General features: G+C 45.2%; 1 protein-coding gene across 1 annotated transcript in view; it reads right to left on the bottom strand.

The window, feature by feature from the left end:
- Nucleotides 1-694: 694 nt before the first annotated feature.
- PRCP (prolylcarboxypeptidase) overlaps nt 695-11,212 on the bottom strand; it is a 183,155-nt gene continuing 172,637 nt past the window's right edge. The window contains exon 10 of the mRNA XM_090030682.1: nt 695-738. The gene's annotated coding sequence lies outside the window, so the exon portion shown is untranslated. The remainder of the gene's footprint in view (nt 739-11,212) is intronic.

Genomic DNA, 11,212 nt, shown 5'->3' with positions numbered 1-11,212 from the left:
AAACCCACAAAGAGACCAAGCCAGAAAGTTTGATTCTCTGACCTAATACTTAGGCAACGTAACTGGGAGGGGGACATTTGGGTTTCAGCCCCCCCTCCCTGAGTTATTTCTATTCTTTAATGACTATCCAAAGCATAATGCACAAACAATAGAGAACAGCCCTGTAAAAAACCTACTCTTTTATTTAAACGGAATTGCCCACATTTCTGCAGAAGCCATTGATTGGGGCTATTGGCATGAGTCAGTGTGAATAAATGGTGTAAGATCAGACTTATTATCATCAGATAGGACACATTGTCAGTAATCAAAGAACCATAGACTGAGATTGAATGGGACCTCATTCCTGTGCCCCAAGGTGGGAATAATTATTTCTAACCTGATCCTGAAAAATGTTGGTCTAGCTTTTAAAAACCTCCAAGGATGGAGACGCCACAGCCTCCCTTAACTCTCTTAACAGTTAGGAGAATTTTCCTCATCTTAAACCAAAACCTCCATTAGCTCTTCTTGGCCATCCCAGCAGACAAGGAGATGAGTTCATTGCCTTCCTTCTTGCAACATGATTTACATAACTGAAGACTGTTATCATGCCCATCCTCAGTCTTGTCTTCTCTCTCTAAACAAATATAGTTCTTTCACTCTTTCCTGATGCAACATGTTTTATTGCTCTCCTCTGAATCCACATCTTTCATCAAAATTGGTGTCCAAAATTGCGTACGGATCTCCAGCTGAGGCCCTGTGCTGAATAGAGAGGAAGTGTTACTTCATGTGTCTTTCATACAACATTCCTGTTATACTCCTCAGCATGGCACTAGCTTTTTTTCACAACAGCATGTCGTTGCTGACTCATGTTCAATTTATCATCCACTATAACACCCAGCGGTTTTTCTGCACAATGCCTGCCTAGGCAGTCGCTCCCCACCTTGTATTTTTCAGCTGATTGTCCCTGCCCTGGGGCAGCACTTTGTACTTGTCTTTATTCAATTGCATCAGATTTATTTTGAAGCATTTCTTCCATTTTCTCCAATTCAGTTCTAATCCTATCCCTGAAAGTGCATGTAGTCTCCTAGCTTGGTACTACCAGTAGTTTTAAAAAGTGTATTCTCTATATTCTCTAGTCCAGTAGTGCCCAAACCTTTTCCCTGGGAGGCCAGATTGACAATACCTGGTCTGCCCACACAGCCAGCGCTCCCAATCTGGCACCTAGATGGGCATGGCGAGCACCATCTGGCTATACAGGGGGCGGGGGGAAAGGCAGCCCCAACTCAGCCCCACAGGGGAAAGGAGCTTGACTCTACCAGGGAAACAGAAGGAGGCATGGCCAGGTCCTGGAGGGGAAGGGGATATGACCAGGGCCCAACCCAGACTCATGGGGGGAAGGGGTGTGGCCCAGCCCCAGTCCAGAAGTGAGGGGGCATGACCCAGCCCTGCAGGGGATGGAGGCTTAGCTTGACTCCAACCAGCTGCTCAGGGAATTGGGTTTGGGGATTTACCAGGGAAAGGGTGGCTGTTTCAATGGCCACTGCTTTCCAGGTGCCAAATTTCCAGACTCATGGGAAGCCCCATGGGCTAGATGCGATGTCTCCATGGGCTGCATTTGGCCTGTGGGCCAAAAGTTGAGCACCCCTGCTCTAGTCCATCCAAGTAATTTAATGAAAATATTGACTAGTCCCAGACTCAAGACGCGTCCCATGGAATCACACTTGGTCCATCCCTCCAGTTTGACAGTGAATAATTGATAACCAGTCTTTGAGTAGTTTCCAACCAACAGCAATTTCCTCCAGACCATATTTCCCTAGCTTGCTTGTGAGAATATCTTGCAAAACAGTATCAAGAGAAATATAACCAGAGAAGAGTACTGTCATGTAATCATAAAGAGAAATGTAATTACTCATTGTTTACTTGTAAATGTAAAGATTGCTGAAACAAGCTATTGAAATTGAACCTCTCTGAACAATGGATCCTTAAATTTTATGAACTGAATCAGACTTTGAATCCTTCTGCCTGATTCAACTTTGGGAGAGTTTAGGCTAGGATTTGATCCTAGATAGGAATTCAAGAGGTCTGGTCCAGGTCTAATTAATTAAAAATATATATGTAGTAGAAAGCTACACCAATATATCAACAGTCAGAGTGATCTGTTATTATTTTTAACCCCAGGGGCTGGGGGTCAAAAGTGAGGAGCACCAGCAGGGCTGAGAGGCTGTGGCTTGCAAGTGAGGGGCAAGGCTCCAGGATCTCAGGGCTTCTCAGTACCACAAAGCAGTGTGGGGGACAGCCACAGCTGGACCCACATCCTGGGGAGCAGAGGGGCAGGGGGAGCTCTGATTTTTCCATCAGAAAAAACCCCAAATCAAATGCCAAAATGTATAGGTATTTAAAACTTATTTTATGACAGTGATTGAGGCACTAGTAGGTTTCCAAATTGCTTTAAAATTGTAGATACAATGTTGTGTTTAACTGATATATATATATATATAATGTGGCATTTCATTTTAATTGTGGAAAAACATAGCTTTGGGGTTTTTTATGAGGGGAATTTGCCATTTTTAAAACAGAGAAAACCAGGATCTCTGCTCATGACCAACCTCTTCGCTAACATATACCAAATCAAAGGGTAGATAGATGCATACCATTAATAATTGTTCATTTATGATCATAAACCCAGGAAAGATGGGGTATTGAGGAACAGAGCAACCAACAAGAGATCAAGTTCTAGCCTCACACTCCTCCTCCCAGACCTGAGAATCTTTTTGTACTCTGTGGCAGGGCACCTTTGGTGCTTGCCGCTTTAAGAAGCTTAAGCAAGCTGTGGAGCAGCCAGCAGGTGTGGTGGTCACATGACCACAAGAGGTCTCCTGTATTGGAGGATGGGACTGGGCAGCCTCAGTATAAATTCAGGCCCTCAGGACTGAGCTGGCAGTTGCTGTAGGGATGCCACTGGAGTAACATTGCCCAGCCAGAGATCTGCTGCTCCTAGAACACCTGGAGGTCAGGGTAGGAACTAGGGGGATAGAGGCGGTTCCTGGTCCTGAAGCATGACCTGAAACAACACCCTGCTGGTGTTGGATGGTGTGGTGGAGCTGGCTGTGGTGGGGCAGTCTCACTGGAAATGCCACATCTTTGCCTCCCCAATGAAAGGCGAATATGGGGTGCCGGAAAGCCTCAGCCCCCATGCCTCACAGATGGCATCACTATACGGCTCCAGCCCCATGCTGGGCCTCACTATATGCCTGCCTGATGTTCAGACCCAACCTGGATCCCTCCTATTCAGGCAGCCTAACCTCTGCCCTCATTCTGGGCTGCAAAACTCCCTAGACCTCTTTCCCTCTCAGCAGTAGCCCCCTCTGGGAACTTTGGCCTCACGGGCGGAATGGAGCCGTGTATTATGCCTCTGGCATTGGGGAGTAAAATGGTCAGCATCCCACCTTGTAAACAACTACTTATTAAGTTACAACAAAGGTGTGGCAGACGGGCGGACTGCCCTAGGCATGTGGGAGCCCCAACATTGGGACTGGCCTTGTGATGGCCCCCTGTCACGTATTCCTTTTGCTGATCTGAATACTAGTTAAACTTTTGTTTAGCTTTCCAGTAAAGTGATGCTCTTGAAAAAGAGAAATAAGTGTGCTCTCTCTCTCTTTCTCTCCCCGCCCCCCCCTACAGCCCCATCCTATGTAGTAAGCTTCCTTTGTCCTAATTTGGGGTAGAAAACTTCCTTTCAGTGGAAACCTTTTTCCTTACTGATTTTAAATCTTACTAGGTACATCTACATGTTCATTAATGCACAGTAGTTAGAGTGCATTTAGTTTAGTACTTGCTTAATGAAGTACTAACTAAATGTTCAGTAACTACAATTATTGTGCAGTAGTGCCGGCACATGGTTTTTTAGTGACGCTTACTGCACATTAGCCTGAAACTACTGCGCAGTAGCATATTAGCACAGTTTTTGACTGGCACGTTATTGCACACTGTTATTAGGCTACTGTGCATTATGCATCTCGTGTAGACACGCCCACTGGGCATGTCTGACACTTAATGTGCATTGGACTAATTCTACTGCACACTAGCATGCCTGGCAAAAATGATGCTAATGAGCGGTAGATTTAGTCCAATGCACTTTAAGCATCACACAAAAAGCACTGCTTTTTCATCTGCAATAATGCACTGTAGTACCCATTATGGTGCATTTAGTACCTGTTATTACAGGTACTAAGCTTAATGCGCCGTAATTACAGCAAATTAATAAATGAGTAGATATGTCCACTAACTCATAATTGCTCCCATTTCCTTTTGTTAACATAAGGTTGTTCATAGTGGTTGAGTTGTTTTTTGCTGCTTTTAGTGGCAGAGCTAGTTTCTATGACATATTTACAGTCTATTTTACTGCAATATCATCTAAAAAGTGCCAGGCCCATCTATAGCACCACCATAAAACAATTTTCCCTTGAGACACCAGCTAATTTCATTTAGCCCTCAGCAAAGCTAATATAATTAATGAACAGAAAGAACCAATGATATATTGGGCTTAGACAAAAAAGTAGGATGGAATTAACTTTTCATTTTCTTTTAAGAAACCACACTTCAGTATTGAAATGAATTTTGGTTTAACTAGTTTCCGAGTTAATAAACTGTAAGAAGCCTGCAGTGTTTCAGAGCATAAAAGATCTGATGCCTTGGGGGTTAAGTGACACCACTGTTTGTTATCTGGGCAACGTGTTGTTATCTAGGACAGATAAAGATGAAACTTCAAGGAAAGTCAGAAAGGATCCAATAAGGTTACAAAAATACTGGTTTAGCATTTAATAAAAGAAGCGTGCTTTCTTTCAGAAACATGAAATAAGCTTTTTGGAGACATAAAAGAGATGCAGATAGGACACATCTCTTAAAAAGGAATAGAATTTTTAGGAATTAGTTGTCCATTTGAAAGAAAACAATTACCCAGCATTCCAGTATCCCACTTCCAAGAGACATTAGCCTTGTTAGAGAAGATCATAGAAAAATAGGGCTGGAGAGGACCTCACAGGTCATCTAGTTCACCCGCCTGCTCAAAGCATGATCATTCCTGTCTAGACCATTCCTCAAAGGAGATAGAAAAACACCCAAGTTTTGAGTCTGTATGCCAAAATGTTTTAAAAGTAGGAGCATTGCTAAACCATTGTGGAGAACATATTCCAAATATAGCTTAAAGACCCATCCATGTCCTCTTTATGTTGGAAGCTATAATAAGGGACTATAGCATGTGAACATAGATTACTCTGTAATAACTGTTCATGTGCATTCTTACACCCCGGTGAAAATGTGAAGTAGCTTATCCCTCCATCAGACAAACAGCCTATTCCCATTCATGGCAATATGGACATGCACACAGGAAGTGACCACGAAGTAGCTAACTCACTGTAAATCCACTCCTGGCTTGCATCACAGGAAATTGTTCGTATGCCCGTACCAGAGGTGTAACTAGTAAGGTTTGCACACATGGCAGCTGCTGTAAGGAAAGATGTTGGTGCAGGCAGCAGCCAAGGGGTTAACACTCCATCTGCAATCATTGGGTACACAGACTTTCTTGCATCCCCTACTGCAGCCACCCTCACCATGGTTCACTCCTGTCACCCTGGTGCGCAAGGCAGTGGCTGCAGTAGCGGGGCTGTGCTACGCCCCAGGCTGCTGGCCACACCAACACCTTCCGCCACAACACCAGCGTCCCCCAAACAGCATGAGGCTGACAAGGGGACATGGGCTGACAAGGTGACTAGGGACACAACCCCCCAGCTGCTGGCCTGGGTGCCTAGGTACTATCAATGCCAATTCCAGCAAAGTATTGGAGAGAGTCCAGCAGAGGGCAACAAAAATGGTTAAAGGGCTGGGGCACAGGACTTGAGGAGAGGCTGAGGAAACTGGGCTTATTCATTCTGGATAAGTGAAGACCAAGGGGGGACTGAACAGCAGCCTTCAAGTACTTGAAGGGCGGTTCCAAAGAGGATGGAGCCTGGACTGTTCTCAGTGGCGGCAGGTGACAGCACAAGGAGCGATCTCAAGTTGCAGCAAGGGAAGTTTAGGTTACAGATCAGGAAAAAAATTCTCACAAGGAGGGTGATAAAGCAGTGGAACAGGTTACCCAGAGTGCACTGAGGACCCCCCATGCTCCCATGGGACGCTCCATCTGCCCTTGAGGTATGTAGAAAAAACATTTAAAGCTGTGTCTATGCCTAAATCATCAAATCTGAATCTGTTTGGAGGGTTCCACTTCGATTCTGAGGGATTAAAGAGTCTCCTGATTCGATTCAGATTTGGAGATTTGGCCACCAAATCGGGTCAAATCTCCACCGAATCAAACTGGTGATCGAAGCTTCTCACAGCCCTAGTTTTTAAGACTCAGGTAGACAAAGCCTTGGCTTGGGATAATATAACTGGAAATGGTCCTGCTGCAAGCACAGGGTTGGGTTGGGCTAGATTATCTCCTGAGGTCCCTTCCAACCCTCATTTTCTATTATTCTAAAGTAGGGCAGCACTCTCTTTAAATCCATTCTGGCACCCCCTGAATAATAGTGGCTGGGGCTTATTCCCCAGTCACCCACACTTGATTACACTTTTGGCCCATACCAGGCACCTAATGGTGACATTGTTAACCAAAATGACCCCAGCTGACTTCCTGCCCTTTGGGCAGGGGGCTGGACTCGATGATCTCCCGAGGTCCCTTGCAGCCCTAATGTCTATGAAATCTATGAAAATGTGACAATGATTTGGACTAAGTTACAAAATATGAGGAAGCAAAGCAAAATAGTTGAAAGTATAGGAGTTTCCCCTTCTTTTGGTGATATTCTTCCCCTCTAGCCCAGCTGGGATATAACATGTCCTACTGATGTAAAGCATCATAGCATTTGCTTCTATAACATTAGAGAGGGCTGAGATACAAGGCATTGATGCCTCTTCCAGGCTTAATGCAGCTACATCAGTTTATACCAGGTGAGAACCTGCTGTCATGGACATGTGTATAGATAGTGGTAATTGCTTGCAATTAAATCCCCAATTGCTTAGTGGTCCAGATAACCAGATATTTCAGCAGGTTTTGCAAAGACACTATTGCCTCTCATGAATACTTATTTAACGTGTCAGTGCTACCAGGCTTAGAAACAAGACCAGAAAAAAACATCCCCAGCCAGGTTTTAAACTGGTTTGACTTTAAACCAATATCATTAACATTAATCCTTTGAAAAAATGGCATTACTCTTCATCTGAGAACACAACTCCATCATACAGCTCTCTATGCAGGGCTCCAGAAATAAAGGGAGAGGCATTTTATTTGCTAGAGGGTATGGTGAAAATAGTATAGTTTTAGCCAATAGCTTCCAACTTCCCTTGCAAGGGATCCAGTGGGTCATGCCATTTTCCCTCTGGAAGGTGGTTTGGCTGGATAAAACTTTGAATAATAAACGTTATTTTTATTTTTAAAATCTCCAGTGTTGCTGTGATTACACTAAAACCTGTATGACAAGCCACCTATTAGGCAACTGTCTTTCCTCGGAGACTTCCCCCCAGTGTCTTCACACCCAGGGCATTGATCTGAAGATCATCTCTGCTATCGGTCTTTTTCCACAAGTCCTTATGTGCCTTCTGTAGTGAATACAAAGAAATGGCATGCACCATCAGGACAATAATGAAACTGCTGCTTGATAGTTAATGCCTCCTTTGGGAAGAGCTTTCCCTTGTGATAAGGGCCTGCAAGTTTGAGATGAAGGGTGGTTCTTTTCAGCCATACTACAGAAGATGGAGTTATCATTGCCCTGCTATAGAGGATTGTCAGCATATGGATCTGCCAGCTCTCTCACTCAGGAGGAGCTCACTGTCATGCCCAAGTCTTTCTGCACACAGTTTTATTCTTCTGCACAAAACAGTTCCTCTGCCCAGGCAAAGGGTACTGCTCCAAAGATATGTCCCCATTGCCTCAGGGCCTCATGCATCTCTTTCAGCCCTTTGTAAGTAGGGGTCTACCCAACTCAAGGAGGCTGCCAACCAATTTCATGGGCAGACTGCAAGATCGGCTGCCTTTTTGTTAGGGTCTATCATGGCCAGGGCCAACCCCACACTTCTGATTGGCTGGGGGGGGCTGTCTGCCATGTGGCTGGACCCCTGTCTGCTGATTGGTGGATAGAGGTGAGTCCATGCAACAGGCAGGTCTCTCGGTCAATCAGTGGCAAGGGGCAGGGGCAGCAACCACCTTAGGCTCCCCTATGCACTAGCAGCCCTCACCCCCCACTTTCCTCCTTTCCCTGCTCCCTCCCCCACCCCATGTGGGCTGTGCTGTCTGGCTGTAGCACCGTGAGGACTTATTTTCAGTAAGCTTTCTTCTCTTTCTTTTTTGGATTTTGCAAGCAATGCCGCATCTCGCATTTTCCAAGATATCCATGAAATCACGATTTCGGTAGGACCCTATTTAAAAGAAACGCCTGGCCACTTCCCTCCTGGATCTATTAACTGTGCAGGGCTGACTGGCCCAGGGTTACTGGTCCTTAAAGAGGCAAACTACACTGTTGCAAGGATGAGTTACAAGGCTGGAAAAATGAACCCTTGCTGTACTAAATTCTATAGGCTTTCAGTAATATCCCTGTTGCATGTTGTTGGTTTCACAAAGACTTCTCCACAGATGTTAGCATGTTGAGATCAGAACACTTCACATACCATATCAGAATAGCAACATTATACAGCACAGAAATAGTTACTTAAGCCTGGGCTGGGGCCCTTCTCTGATGTGGCTAACTAGAGGAGAAAGGGCATGAAAGCATCCAACAAACACACACACCAGTTAGGTCAGTCTACCCAAGACCCACGCCCAGCACAGAGTACAGACTGCCCAAAGCAGAATGCATCCTATCCAACAGCCAACCAAGGGCAAAGGCGAGAGGCAGCCAGGAAGGAGAAAAAGTCTTAGTTATGCTTCCTCCTCATATACCAGAGTACTTTGCAAAGTACAAACACAACATGAGCCACACTTTATGAAGAGCTGAGGAGACTTTAGAAAGAGGGAAGCAGATTCTCCATAACCCTTCCTTTGGGTTTACCCTCAGCCAGAAGCAGTCCCATGTGATCCTGTTAGAGTAGTAGTAATAATTATTTCCTAAGTTGCGCATCCCAGATCATGCAGTGTGAGAACTCCAGTGCGCTGGCAGAAAAAAAAAAGTAACTTCTACACAAAATCAATTTCTTTTAATGGCTCAACCAAAGGTCTGACCTGAATCCAACTGAAAATCTCTGGGACTTCTGAGAAATAAAAATAAGTGACCTCAGATGTCAAGGTGCAGAGCAACTCTGAAATTGATTACTCAAGTGTGGAATGACACACCATCTGCCATTGTCAAATGATTTCTATATTTAATGTTCATGAGTCAAGTGACATGGGCTATTGGGTCTGGAGAAAGAAGAAAAATATACATTGACAAAGGTATTTTGGCAATGATGATACCTCTGATGACCTTTGGGAATAGACTGAGGGTACAGACGAATTCTTCCTATTCTGTCTTTTCTTTTAATGAAACAATGTTACAGCCTCAATTATCCATATGCTATAGGATTGAATGAACTCAGTGTAATTAAAAGATATCAGGGGACACAGCATTGCTCCAGATGATGAAGGGTTTCAGGTAAGTGAGGAGGTACTCCCAGAACACGTTCTTTGGACCAGACTCTCTTTCCCTTCACCTAGTCAATAGTGCCTGACTTCGGAAAGACTTCCTGGGAAATAAGGGGAACTTCTTGTGAAGGCAAGAACTATAGTCCCTCCTAGTCTCTGCTCTCAGAACAGTGCAGGGGTTCACGTTTTAAATGGTCATCTAATGTAAAATGCATAAGAGAGATGTGAGCACATATTTCACAGTCAGGGTCTATGGATACGCTGTTGGATGAACCAGAGGCTCAGGCCTCATTAGAATGACTGGAAAGGCTGAATTGCTAAAACTCCCAAAATATGGTATAGTTTGCTCAATGTAATCAAACTGAATGGTACCGGGTCCTGAAACATTTACTTCAATAACTGGGGTAATCAACTACCTGGAAGAACTGGGAGCTGCACAACAGAACTGAGTGAGCAGAACCAATGGTTTTGTGTTTGATACAGGACTAGGTAATTTTGAAAGGGCTTTTTCAGCACAGGTAGAGGTGTATATGGCCAGTTGTGCGCACTGATGGTGCACATTGCGGAGGCAGCAGCAACGGCAATGGTCAAAGGTTTGCTGCATTGGGAGATGTCACACCCTTTTTTGCCACTGAAATGTGTGGAGCAGCCATTTAAACACCAATTTTTGACAGTAAAAAAAGGAGGCAAGAGGGATAATTCTCTGTGAACCTTTCCCCCTCAGCTGCTTCTACCAGTCTCTGCCCCTGTACTGCACGCTGCCCAGGCACTGCCAAGCCCATCACTGCTGCATGGGAGGTGCGTGGAGTGGGGTCGAGTAGGGTGGATTGTGAGGGCAAGGCCACCCATTGTTATGCTACTGAATCTAGGCGCCTGCATAATCAATTGGTTCATAACAAGGATACGCCGATGTGCAACTTTAGGTGACCGAATCGTGCAACAAATAATAAGCAAGTAAAGGGTATAAAATACCTGATTGTACCAGGGCCCCTAATCCCTATTACTTAGTGGAGGGGCTGCGGAGCTCCACACAGCAGACCTATCTGGCTTCAGAGCCACAAGTAACACCGCAAACCTGCAGATCGCTAATGGGAAATCCTTGGCCTCCATTATGCAAGGGGGAGTGCAGGTGACTTGAAGGGTCCAGCTGAGGAATCAGTCTGGCCCAGACCACAGTGGGGTGAGGAGCTCCCTGAAGGAGGGCTGTAGGCTGCTGACAGCAAACTGCAGAGAGTAAGGCAGTCCCAAGGGCTAGCTCTGGATACCCAGCTGGCCCTGGGGGTTTGTTTGCATATGTCTTCTGAGTAGTGGGTGGTTAATTAGTGTGTAATTACTACTGTTTTGTTTGTATTTTGGGAAAAATAGAGTCAGGAGGCATAAGGTGACTTTGAGGGGAGTAGGGAGGCCACTATGGGTATTTGGTGAGAGCACTGTTCGTTCAGCTGATTTGGAGCAGACTGAGGCCCAGGATCTGAAAGCAGAGAGTGGGCAGACTGAGGGCCAGAGAGAGCCTGAGCTGGCTCAGAGGCAAGGCACCTTGCAAGGAGTCAGCTGGTAGAAGTTCAGGCCAGGCAGAGGTGACCCAAAGAT

The sequence above is a fragment of the Crocodylus siamensis genome, chromosome 1, assembly GCF_052110815.1.
Source record: "Crocodylus siamensis isolate JL-2025a chromosome 1, ASM5211081v1, whole genome shotgun sequence".
Lineage (NCBI taxonomy): Eukaryota > Metazoa > Chordata > Crocodylia > Crocodylidae > Crocodylus > Crocodylus siamensis.
Note: the sequence above shows the minus strand (reverse complement) of the source record. Positions and strands in the feature narration are given on the sequence as shown.